General features: G+C 42.6%; 1 pseudogene; it reads right to left on the bottom strand.

Moving 5' to 3' along the window:
* Nucleotides 1-1211: 1211 nt before the first annotated feature.
* On the bottom strand, nt 1212-2291 carry LOC133043251 (sodium/potassium-transporting ATPase subunit beta-3-like; annotated as a pseudogene).
* Nucleotides 2292-12123: the final 9832 nt, after the last annotated feature.

A 12123-nucleotide genomic window follows, 5' to 3' on the forward strand; every position in this document is an offset into this window, starting at 1 on the left:
TTCACAAGTAAGGCTTCAGGCTCTGTAGACATCCTCATAAGGAAAATTCATGCAAATCTGTCACGTTTCTGTGTCAAAGGAGAGTTTTGTTTTTTGTTTTTCCCAGAGAACTCCAAGGCAAAGATTAAGTATTAATGTATTCTAGACGCTTGGCTTTCTGTTAACTGTGACAACAGGGGTGAAGAGAGAACCCTTCTCTCTGTATGGCTGGTCTCTCAGGCTTCCAAAGATTTGAAGAGGAGTGTTGCTGGTAGGCTTTTCCAGAAGCAAATGTGGAGACAAAGTTGAAGGTGTAAAAGATTTATTAGGGATTAATACCTGGTGGTTCAGAAGTAAAGAATCTGCCTGCAATGCAGGATACAGGTACAATCCCTGGGTCAGGAAGATCACCTGGAGGAGGGCATGCCAACCCACTCCAGTATTCTTGTCTAAAGAATCTCATGGACAGAGGAGCCTGGTGGGCTACAGTCCAGTGTCACACAAAATCTGACATGACTGAAGTGACAGAGCATACATGCATGCAATACTTTTGAAAGGAAACAGAGGGGCAGGGGTGTGGGAGAACAGGATGGAATAAAAGAAGAAGTTGAATTGTGATGCAGGCCCCCCCAAAGTCTCAGCCATCTGGGTCGTTAAAGGCTAGAGGAAATGTTGACCATCAGAGTATTGTAATAACGAATTGTTCTGACAATGGCTTTGTAATTCATAGGAAGGAAAGTGAATTACAGAAAACCCAAGATCACAATACATTTACTGGCAGAAAAAAGTACTCTTCACACCATCAGATTTGTAATTAAAGGCAAGAACTGCCTCATTCATTTCTCTATACCCAAAACGGTGTCAACACTGAAAATATCTGTGAATCAATTAATACTTCAAACTTGAATATGATGCAAGTAAGAAACTTCAGCTGGTCCCCCAGAAGGAGAGAATTATATATTGATCCACCCATCTTGACTGATTAATTATAAATGGATTTTTTTAACCTTTCAAATCCACTTTTGTTTTCTTTTTTCCTCCTCACATACAGAATTTTTCCACACACTGAATTTCTTGCAGCTATAAAGTCATTTGATGTTAGTCAGTAGCATTTTATCCCTTAAAACTTTGCTGGCATCAAACTATGACAGTTAACCAATGTTAAATCTATGAAATATTTACATAGCGCACCACATTAAGCTTTAGACACTTGGCAATTAAACCACATAAAAACTGGACAAGACCCCCAACCTACATGTTCATAATCAGGTGTTCATAGTCCTTATCTGATGACTGTTCATGGTTCAAAAGGCAGCAGAGGCAACAGGTAGTTACTTTGAAGGACACGGACCGCTATTATCTAGAAGCACACTATGGTATCCCAGTGATGTACCACTCCACCCTTCTCCAAGGCGGTCTCATAATTCTGGAATGGCAGGTCCGGTTGATACAAAATGAAGACAGACAACACAACATTTACTCTATGGAGACATCCTAACTCCTGCTGTGTATGCACTGTGATCTTGAATGTAACTCGTCCTGAAAACTTGTCATGGTCATTCTGGGCTTTTAGGCTGGGTGATCCATCAATCTTGCACTCACTCATTACTTCTTTTACATCACCATCACTACCAAAGCTCAGCTGGACGGCAGCTAGTTGGCTGCAGGTTGCTCCCATGCAGTTTTTTTCCACAATATGGAAAATATTTTAAATCTATCTTTTCATTGGAGGATAAGCTGATAGAACTGCTGTGCTTTCACTCTTTGCAATGCAGTCTATCTTTGGTTCTCCATGACACTTTAATCCAATTATTCTGCTCACTTTCACAAGTAGCCAAATGTGGGATCATCCACACCACTGTGTGTAAGGCAAGAGGAAACTGGTATGCTGTGTATTATGGACACTTCTGCTCAAAAAAGTTTCCACTAGTACAATCTGTGAGATTCTTCTGTTCTTCTAAGCCATATGGCTTTAGAAATTTCTTAAGGTCATCAGTGTACCCTTGATAGGATTCTGAATCAGACAGGCTGAATGAAAAATGCAATCCTGACACTGGTTTTGGAAAAACCGTAAGTCCTGGACTAGGAATCTGACGATATTTTGGAAGCTCATCGTTCAGAGCCTGAAGCACGGCCCACACTGTGAATGAAAAGAGTGCAGCCAGGAACCCATAAAAGACAAGGTAGAAGAACAAGATCAAACCCCAATTCTTGACGGTGCGCCCCAGGAACTCTCCGGTGGTCCGGCTGTAGATGAAGAGCTTCCACTCGGCCAGGGTCCGGTTGAAGGACTTCTTGTCTTTCTTCGTCATGGTGTGTGCGGCCGACTGTGAGGGGAGCGGCAGCCGCGGCGATGAAAGCGGAGAACTCGCAGGCGCATCCGGGCTCGAGCGAGGCAGGCCGGCGACTGCGGCAGAAGGCGCGACGGCCGGCCGAGGAAACCTGCTCCCTGCAGTGAGCGCTCAAACCAAATGTGCCGCGGGCGCCGCGCTGGGCCACCGCTCCGGCCGCGGAAGCCTGACGTCTCCCAGAAATGGATTTTGAAGTGGGTGATGGGCTTTGGAAAAGTGAGCTTCAGGAAGGGCCTAAAACGACACTCGTCAGTTCAGTGAACTCATCTCAGAGAGATGATGAAGACTGAACTCTAAGCACTTATATCCAGACTCCCGTGGGAGTTCTATGGCAGCTGGACCCATACTGCTGGCTGGAGTAGGATGACTGACACAGGTTGGCATATAGATTATGAAAGTGAAAGTCGCTCAGTTGTGTCCGACTCTTTGCGACTCCATATACAGTCCATGGGGTTCTCCAGGCCAGAACATTGGAGTGGGTAGCCGTCCCTTCTCCAGGGCATCCTCCCTACCCAGGGATCGAACGTAGGTCTCCCACATTCCAGGCGGAGTCTTTTCCATCTGAGCACCAGGAAAGCCCAAAGAAGTAAATGGCGCTTGATACTGTGTGATGAGAGCAAATAGAATAGATAGCTATGCAGACGGATTAATAAATAAACTGTGGGGAGAGTTTGGGGAATGAAATGGGTGAGGAAGAGAGACTAATAGGGGAAAAATTAGAAGGGGTCAGTAAATGGAAGAATAGCAAAGATTATTAAATGAGTGTATTTCTTTTGGACAGACTTCCCTGGTGACTCAGACAGTAAAGAATTCACGCGTAATGCAGGAAACCCTAGTTCGATCCCTGGGTAGGGAAGATCCCTTGGAGAAGGGAAGAGCTACCCACTCCAGTATTCTTGCCTGGAGAATCCCCATGGACAGAGGAGTCTGGCGGGCTACAGTCCATGTGGTTGCAGAGTCGGACATGACTGAAGCGACTTAGCAAGCAAGCAAGAGACTGTAGAAAGGGCATAAAATACGGTCTATCCTTTGCTCATGATGTTGCTTTGCTTTTGTCTTCCCTAGAGTCCAAGATGGCTAATGCAGGGCGACCACTATGGTTCAGTATTATCTTTGTTTATATGTCGGTCGTGTTTGTAGTATAAATGACCTGGCTTGATCTGGTCAAAGACTTCCAGCGCCACAGGAATACCTATAAAACCTGTGCAGCAGAGTGTTATGAGAATCACTTCACTAGACCTCTCCTAGGGCTTGGTGTTTGGCTGCTTTGCCTTTTCCTCCCTCTTTTTTGTGATTGAGTTTTTTGTCTTGCAGACTGTGCATAAGCAAACCAAAATGTGTAAGAAATAATCTTCAGAAGAGAACTCCACAAACACCGACCACAAAGCAGACTGTTTTAAGACAAAAGAAGACAAAATTTTTAACTTATCCGGGGAAAAGCCCCTGTTGACAATGTATCTTGTCTATTTTTTTGCACAGTTTTCTGTACAGGTGATCTTGGTCATTCTTATTCACTATCACCTACCACTGATTAAAAACTCCATTTGGTGCAGTACCCACATGTGTCATGGGCCTTATACATGAGTGGCGATGTGGCCACAGGAAAAGATAATGTCTGTCATACTTGTGGCAACAGTCTCAGTGGTTATCATGACTTTCTGTATTAAGTTCTTCCTGTACACTATCAATGCATATGTAACTCTGTGTAAGGAAATCAGTGTCTGTCTAAAATCTACACCATAGCCCTGACGATCGTCACTGGTTATGAAATGCATGCCAAAGAGGCCTAGGGTGGTCTTATATTGAAGTGATACATTTTTATCCTTATTTCACATTCCCAGGATATGGGAACATAGATAATTTGCATCTTAGAAAAATAAAACTTGGAAATATAATGAGCCTGCTTTCTTCTCATGTGGGTAATCACTATTTCCTAAAGAAAAAATTTAAAAGTTTCAAAATATTTCTTAGTAAGGAATCTGAGGGCATTTCACTCTACCAGTTTTGATGTCCCATCATAATGAAATTTTAAAGGCTATTATTTTCCATTTAATTGGTAATTTGGGACCTCCCAGGTGGCCTAATAGTAAAGAATCTGCCTGCCAATGCAGGAGATGCAAGACACTTGGGTTCAATCCCTGGGTTGGGAAGATCCTCTGGAGTAGAAAATGGCCACCCACCTCAGTATTATTGCCTGGAATATTCCATGGACTGAGTCAGACATGACTGAGTGACTAAGTACATAAGCAACTTAAGATTAACTTTAAGAGAATTTACATAAGGCGAATGATACAGGAAGGGACACTGTGGAAAATTACAAATAATCAAATAGTGTAGTTTCTTTAGTGTATTAGTATAGTAGCTGCTAATCCTCACAGCATTCTGAAAATAAGATCTTCTAAAGTTTCCTTAATACAGAAGTGAACCTGCATTGCAGGCAGATTCTTTACCAGCTGAGCTTCCAAACTTTAATCAAAGAATAAATTTAATCAGAGAGGCGAGAAAATGCAGAAAGGAAATCAGTCAAGCAAGACAAAAATAATAATTTAGCCATTCAATGAAGTCAAGGATCTTTAGTTCTTCCTCTAGAATTATAGACAGCTTTCTGAGTCATGTCTTTTGAGTTGTGCAGATGCTGAAACTCCCTCCAGGAGGGAGAAAACTGTAAGCTGCCCATAAGTACATGCTTCCCAGATGGCCCAGTGGTAAAAGAATCTGCCTGCCAATGCAGGAGATGCAAGACACTCGCGTTTGATCCCTGTGTTGAGAAGATCTCCTGGAGTAAGAAATGGCAACACACTCCAGTATTCTTGCCTGGAAAACTTCACGGACAGAGGAACCTGGTGAGATATAATCCATAGGGTCCCAGAGAGTTGGACACGCCTGAGCACCACCACCACCACCATGACACCACCCTAGATCAGTTGGAACCAGAAGCCTGATGATGCTGATTTCCAGTGATCTCACCACCAACCATTCAGAAGAATGTCTATGAGCTGATCACGACCTGCTGCTTGAGACAATACTATAAAACCCCTAGTGGGGCACACAGTTTTAAGGGCATTAGCCCACAGTGGCCCCCTTTGACTTAACAATAAACCTATTTCTACTTCACCCAAAACTCTGTCTCTGAGATTCAAGTCTGTGTCAATGCACAGAGGCTCAATTTCAGCATCAACATCTATAATTTGTGACAGCAATACAAGACACAAATGAAATGATCTTCGTGGCCTGTTTCAGAAATATCTAAATCATATCTTCTCTGTAGAAATTAAATACCTATCATGTTATGAATTGCTGTGTGTACATAAATTCTGCTCAGGTCTAATATCTGTCTAGTTCCCTCCATCATCCCTCCCACTCCTATTGGTACCAAAAGAGTGTGTGCGGTCCAACTGCTCGCTGCTCAAAAGTCAATAAACATGCCAGGTTAGTGGAAAGGAAAGTTTGCTTTATTTCAAATGCAGGCAACTGGGGTGGGGAAGGGTGGTGGACATCTGTCCAAAGGCCTACTCCCCCATCTGACCACTGGCAACCAGTGGGGCAAGAGCTTTTATAGACAGAAGGAGGGGGCTACATGCAGAAACAGCACAATCAGTTCTGACAGTCATCTTCCAAGTTCCAGGGTCCATTTGTTCCCATTTCTTTGGAGCCAATTCTCAGAACTGTGGGAGCTCATGTTCTGGGTACAGTCGGGTCATCATGTGGTTAACTTCTCCACCTGGTGTTTTAGTATCTCTAAGACAGCTCACAGGATATGGCTCAGAATATTATCTACAGCCCTTGAGAAAGAACTAAAGGTCCTCGCTTGGGGGGAGCAAGGACTATACTGTCCTGCTCCATTTCACTATGACAAGATTATATCTAATTAGGTGTCAATAATAATGACTTTATATTGAGCTCCTGGAATTCTCTACACTGTGGCCACAGGTTTCCTGTGGCAAACGTTGTTTTCCCACTTCCATGCTCTGGTTCCTCATTTGAAAAAAAAAAAAAAAAATTAAACTGTTGGGACTTCCATGGTGCTCCAGTAGCTAAGACTCCACTGCACACCCAGCGCAGGGGGCCTGGGTCTGATCCCCAGTGAAGGAACTGGATCCCATATGCCCCAACTAAAGATTTCTTCATGCCCCAACTAAGACCCTGCACAGCTATATAAATATTTTTTTTAAGTTACTCTTTTAATACTATTTATAAAGCCCTATTTCCCTAAGTCCCTGTTTAGCAATCCAGCCTCATTTTTTACCATGATCTCTCAACTCATCCACACTTCATGCTCCACCCAACTGTCAGATTGGTTTGGGGGGTGGGGGGGGGGGGGGCGGCGGGGAATGAAGTATAGTTGATTTACAATACTATGTATTTCAGGTGTACCACATGGAGATTCAATATTTTTATAGACTACAGATTTTACCCCATTTGAAGTTATTATAAAAATTTGCTATGCCCCTATGCTGTATGTACAGGGCTTTCTTGGTGGCTCAGTGGGTAAAGAATTCTCCTGCAATGTAGGAGACAAGGAGATGTGGGTTCGATCCCTGGGTTGGGAAGATCCCCTGGAGAAGGGCATGGCAACTCACTCCAGTATTCTTACCTAGAGAATTCTATGGACAGAGGAGCCTGGTGGGCTACAGTCCATAGGGTCACAAAGAGTCAGACATGGCTGAAGCAACTTAGCACACACGCCCACAATGTATCTTATTTATTTTACCCATAGTAGTTTGTACCTCTTAATCCCTCCCTATCCACACTCATAGCTACTATTTGTTCCCTGTATCTGTGCATCTGTTTCTGTTCTATTTATTCATTTGTTTTTATGTTTTAGATTCCACATATATGTGAAGTGTACTTACTTTTTCTTTCTCTGACATTTCACTGTGGTGATCAACAGAGGAGCTAGAGGGTGGGCTGGCCAAGTATGGGCATGGTTGAGGGTATTGGATGAAGCATATGATATGGAGAAATAGAACAATGACCAGGAGCAAGTATCACTGTAACAAACTTTAGCAACTTTGTGATTGTGCTGAGCAACAAGTCTCCTGAGACCAAACTGAGCCCAGATGTCAAAGCTGCACCTCCTAAAGGGGGTTTTGTTAGGATGAAAAGTTCGAGTCCTTGCTGTCACCTCTCCCCTCTTTCACTCTCAGCCTGAAATTACAGTCCTTGAGAAGTTAATAGCGTCTCCTTCAGCACCTGCTTCCAATTAGTCCAGGAGCAACAGGTGAAATTATGTTTAGTATCTTGCAAACCTCCAGAGGGTGGTTGATGTACTCACTAAGCCTAAGACTTCTGGAAAGTTCTGAGCTGTGAAACTGGACTCTCTCCTTTGGATTGTCAACAAAACCAAGTCTCCTGGAAGTTCAGATTATTGCCTGGCCCAAGAGGCTGAGTAAGTTAGGAAAGTTTTTCAAAAGTTACTCAGGCAAGCAAACAAGATAGCCTTGCAGGCTCACTGATGTAGGAAACTGAGCTCAGTTAAGAGCAGTAAAAAAAAAAAGTCAAACTACAGACTTCCCAGAATGTTTTATTCTTAAAAGCCTTCATAATAGGCTTTTCCTTTCTTTAAAAAAAAAAAAAAAAAACTTTATTGAAGTGTAATACAATGTTGTGTTAATTTCTGCTATATAGCAGAGTGATTCAGATATATATATATATATTCAGACATATATATATATGATTCAGATATATATATATCTGCATGTGTGTTTTAATGGGCTTTTAAAATGATAACTTTAGACATAAAAAAAACTGTGAAAATAGTAGAGTTCTCATATACCCTTTACCCAGCTTCTCCTAATGTTAATATCTTTTATAATCACAAAATATTCATCAATAGTAAGAAATTATGGTACATAACGTGGTACTTGATAGTATTAGTACAATACTATTTACTGAATACAGAACTTATTCAAATTTCACCAGATTTTCCATTGTCTCTCTACAACAGGATCTAATGCGAGACTGCACATTATATGTAGTTTTGTCCTATCTCTTTAGTTTCTTCCAATTTGTAACAGTTCCCCTGTTCTTCCTCGTCTTTATGACTTCATACTGTTAAGGGTTCTTGTTAATTATTTTGTAGATTGTGCCTCAGTGTGGGCTTCTCTGATGATTTCTCATTAAGATGGGATGATACCCCATTAGGAAGGAGTCAAAGCTGTTATAGCCATGCTTTCCGAGAAACAAACTCACTCAGAAGGACAATGCAGATAGTGGAGTGCAGTTTATTACACCAGTGGGCCCAAGGCAGAGTCTCCTCTTAGCCAAGGACCCCAACCAGCATTTGTGAAAATCTTTTATACCCCATGTGTACGTGTCCGAACCCACCACCCCAAATTCCTTGAGACTTACAAAGGAAGGGTAAATACAATCACAATAACCCCATCATTCGTGTGTTATGTGTTTAAACAGTTAATAATCAATAAGCCCGTGGTTATATTCCAACCAGTTAATAACCGATAAGGCTGAGGTTACATTCTGATAGATATTGTCTGGAGGCAGGGGTGATCAGAGTATGTTTTCTCTTAGGCGATGAGTAACCTGGATATGATCTTCAAGGTTCCCCTGTCCGGAGGGGGTCTTATCCTTCCATTGTCGTTCCCATAGGCACTAAGCAGAGAGTTCAGAGTCCATTGGAGAGGTGGCCGAGCACGATCAGCACGGACAGGCCTCAGATGGAGTCCAGGCCCTATGAATTCCTTCTTCAAAGCCAATGTGCCTGTTGGTTGCATTCTCAGATACATCCTCTTTTCCTTCTTGATGCTCAGCCACCTAAGCAGAGGCCTCATTTTCTGATTCCCGTAATTCTTGTGCTCAGTCATGTCTGACTCTTTTGGACCCCGTGGCCTGTAGCCCTCCAGTCTCCTCTCTTCATGAAATTTCCCAGTCAAAAATATTAATACTGGCACAGGTTGCCATTTTCTACTCCAGGAGATCTTCCTGACCCAGGGATCAAACCCGCGACTCTCACATCTCCTGCACTGGCAGGGAGATTCTTTACCGCTAGCACCACCTGGGGAATGCTTAAGCACAGCCATAAGACTGGGTACTTGACAATGTGTTTGTTAGTCACTCAGTCGTGTCCGACTCTGCAACGCCATGGACTGTAGCCCATGGCCCGTCCATGGAGTTCTCCAGGCAAGAATACTGGAGTGGGTTGCCATTTCCTCCTCTGTGGATCTTCAGGGATCAAACCTGGATCTTCTGCATTGCAGGCAGTTCCTTTACCATCTGAGCCACCGGGGAAGCCTGAGTGAAAATGCAAATACAATTTTGACCTTGTTTTCTTAATGGAAAATTACGTGCCCTGTACTTCGTTATTTTCCCTTCCTACACATTGGACCATGAACATAGCAACGGCCTACCTTTGCACTTTGAGCAGCTTTGACCAACAGCGATGCACCAGGGCACCTTTTCTCAGTATGGTTCCCAGAGAATTTCCTCCAGAGAATTATTTGAATGACCATTTTCTCAGTTCTCCCAAGGAGTACATGGCTAGGACAACTTTAGGTGTAAAGGAGATAATTAATCACCCAAAATGAATGCAATGAGCATTAATTCTCTCCCAGAATAAATGGAGAGGAGATGGTGGAATTCTAAGGTGGAGAGAACCTAAGTCTGCAAATTACCTAGAGTCCATACATGCCAGATTGATATCTTAAAGAGAAATAATATAAAATAGATCACTAATGAGAACATACTGCATAGCGCAGGGTACTCTACTTAATGCTCTGTGGTGACCTGAACAGGAAGGAAGTCTAAAAGGGAGGAGTTCAGTGTAGTTAATTCACGTTGCTGTACAGTAGAAACTAACAAAATATTGTTAGTTTAGCAACTGTACCTCAAAAAAATCAATTTCTAAAAAAAGAGAAAAAAGACTTCTGTCTTAATTTGTTCTTGTATCTATGTTTATCTTTGTAGCATTTATTCTCACTACTAAAACATCCCTTCTTAGTTCTTTCAGGGAGAATATATTTCATTGCACTGTAGTATATTGGGTTAGGGCAGACTGACCCAATATTAACTCATAAATGGACGTTTTGGATATTTAGATATTTTTACCATTAATCAAAAACTGATAAATTTTATTTTTTTTTTGTTTTTTGAGATGTCAATGGTTTAATAGGGAGAGGGATCTTACACGTCTGAGGCAAGGTCCTGGAATATAAGACATCTAACAAGCACAACACAAGAGATGGAAACAACTGAGCAAAATACAAGCAGTAACCACATCTGAGAAAATACCATACTTGCCTGTGATTTTTGCCCTAGCCTGCAATACAGTTCAGAAAACTCAACTTCTCAAAAATACAAGAAATGTGTCTAAAACCATACAGATAAGAAATTTCCTGGTGGTCCAGTGGCTAAGACTGCACTCTTTCACTGCCTAGAGCGTGACTTCAATTCTTGGTGTGGGAACTAAGATCCCATGGGACAAAAAAAAAAAAAAAAAAAAAATTTTATCACATATGCAACGGCCACCTAATTTTACCTTGGATGTCTGAGACACAGCTCAGACATTTTCACTTTCAAATCCATTCACTTCCTCAATGGACAATACAGATGTACAACGCAGGTCTGAAAGACAAAATAGACATTCCCTGATGTGAAAATTATGTCTTAGTCTTCCTCTTCTAAGAAGGCTAGGGTAGGTAAACTTAGACCCACCCAGCAATTAATGCTCCAATATTTTATCCTATTTGAAATGACACAGATAAAAAATTCTCTCTGTTTAACTTAGTTTACTTTCAAGTTACCAAAATCTGGAGACGATTTTTGAGACATTCCCCAAAACAATTATTTCTGTAGCATTTGCCTCAAAATTCTTTTCCTCCTTGACTCTTAGAGATCACATGCGTTCCAGAGAGCTCAGGTAGATCATTTACATCTCAAAGGCACAAGAGAAACACTGATTCCGTCTAGGAATTTAGCTTAACTAGTGACAAAATTCTCACTGAGATACAACAGCAGAGCCATTAGAAGCCATTGTTCTCCAGATCTCTGGGCAGCCCCCATTAATCAAGGACAGCCACACAACACACACAGTGGATCCACGCCCCGCCCCCCCACCCCCCCAAACACACACACCACCACCACCACCAGCAACCTCCACCCTGGGATTTCCCCACAACTTTTAGGATCACTCCTGGAACATTTGGGCCCCACGTGTTAATGGACAATCACCCCGGGATTATGTTAACGCAAGTTCATGTGCCCAACACACAGTGAGGCCAGACAAGCTGAAACGTGGGAGTTTGGAGTAGAGCTAGGTTTATTGCAGGGCTGTGCAAGGAAACCAGGTGGCCTCATGCCCTAAAAGGTCTCCAGCTTCTCAATGATTTTTGGCAAAGCATTTTTAAAAGGGCGGGTGAGGTAGCGGGGTTGCAGGGTCTGTGATGAGCTTGTGCACAGTTCTCCGATGGGCTGATGGTGAGACAGCAGGTGGTGTCACAGGGGTGAACTTGACCAGTCCTTAGGCTCCAGGAGGCCTGGAGTGCTGTGCTTATGACTATCAGGTAGTTAACATCTTCCATTTGGCAGGTGAGGTGGGGTGGTGATTCCCGTTGACAATACAACTCAGGAAATTTGCATCAAATACTATAATCCAGGTACTTCAGAGAGGAGTGAAAGCTGAGGATGTGGGAGAAGGCCTGTCCTGGGAAGACAATTACATTCAAAACTCAGGCACCACATACTAGAGGATGGCTCTCACAACATTCCATCCCTGTCCTATATTTCCCTACATCTATGCGCTCACAGAGTTTTCTGGGTCTCCTAGCTGCCCTGCCAGTTG

Source organism: Dama dama, chromosome 22 (genome assembly GCF_033118175.1).
Source record: "Dama dama isolate Ldn47 chromosome 22, ASM3311817v1, whole genome shotgun sequence".
In the NCBI taxonomy this organism is placed as follows: Eukaryota; Metazoa; Chordata; class Mammalia; order Artiodactyla; family Cervidae; genus Dama; species Dama dama.